Below are 1233 nucleotides of genomic sequence, written 5' to 3'. Positions count from 1 at the left end.
GGGTCCCAAATAACTTTAGTGTGAGCTATCACAAAAGCTGCAGCCTGTGCATAGGATATGTTCTTCTAGCTGTGCTGCCTTGTCTGGCCTCAGTGGGAGAGGAGGCACCTAGCCTGCTAGAGACTTGGTGTGGCATGATGGTGAGATACTCACGGGTCCCAACCAGATCAGAGAAGCAGGGGGCATGGGGGAAGGAGTATAGGAGGGGTTGACTGGGAGGGGGCAGTTTTCAGGGTATATATTGAATAAGTAAAAAATGTATAATAATGATGATAATAATAACAACAATAATAATAAATAGTGATAATAAAATCTTAAGAGTTGTAAGAATGAAAGGGCATGCAATTACCTAGTGACCTACAGAAATTTTAGGGAATCAAGATTGTGAGAATACCATTTAGAAGTGCTTTGTTGGCCATTACTGCCGGAAAAGGTCCCGCAGAGCTCAGCAGCCAAGATGTGTGACTTCACCGAGGACCAGACCTCAGAATTCAAGGAGGCTTTCCAGCTGTTTGACCGAACAGGTGATGGCAAGATCTTGTACAACCAGTGTGGGGATATGATGCGGACCCCGAGGTGCTCAAGGTCCTGGGGAACCCCAAGAGTGATGAGATGAATGTGAAGGTGCTGGACTTTGAGTACTTCCTGTCCATGCTGCAGACCGTGGCCAAGAACAAGGACCAGGGAACCTACAAAGATTATGTTGAAGGCCTTCGTGTGTTTGACAAGGAAGGAAATGGCACTGTCATGGGTGCTGAAATCCGTCATGTCCTAGTCACACTGGGCGAGAAGATGACAGAGGAAGAAGTAGAGATGCTAGTGGCGGGGCATGAGGACAGCAATGGTTGCATCAACTATGAAGAGCTTGTCCGGATGGTGCTCAATGGCTGAGGACACTCTGTACCCGAGCCGAGCCTGTTCCTTGCCCAGTGTGAGGTTTCTGTGTGGTCCCAGAGGCTCCCCTATCACAGAACCTTGCCCATCTGTTTTCTTTTGGATGATGTTTGTCTTCACCAAATAAAATTTGCTCTCTTTGAAAAAAAAAAAAAAAGAAGTGCTTTGGTTTGGTTTGGTTTGGTTTGGTATACTTTGGTTTGGTTTGGTTTTTTTTCTTGTATAGCTATGAAGATAAATAAGGACATGTGAAGGTCAATTCATGGGAAATACATATCATCGCTTTTTAGTGATACTGAATCTAAATGCATTTATGTAGAGATTGATCTGCCCTTCTTG

General features: G+C 44.9%; 1 pseudogene across 1 annotated transcript; it reads left to right on the top strand.

Annotated features, from left to right (window-relative positions):
- The first annotated feature begins 420 nt into the window (after positions 1–420).
- LOC110325654 lies at positions 421–903 on the top strand (annotated as a pseudogene). The gene has a single exon (XR_002380755.1). The product of XR_002380755.1 is annotated as a myosin light polypeptide 6-like (transcript).
- The last annotated feature ends 330 nt before the right edge of the window (positions 904–1233 follow it).

Source organism: Mus pahari, chromosome 8 (genome assembly GCF_900095145.1).
Source record: "Mus pahari chromosome 8, PAHARI_EIJ_v1.1, whole genome shotgun sequence".
NCBI classification, from domain to species: domain Eukaryota; kingdom Metazoa; phylum Chordata; class Mammalia; order Rodentia; family Muridae; genus Mus; species Mus pahari.
This window is presented reverse-complemented; position numbering and strand designations above follow the sequence as displayed.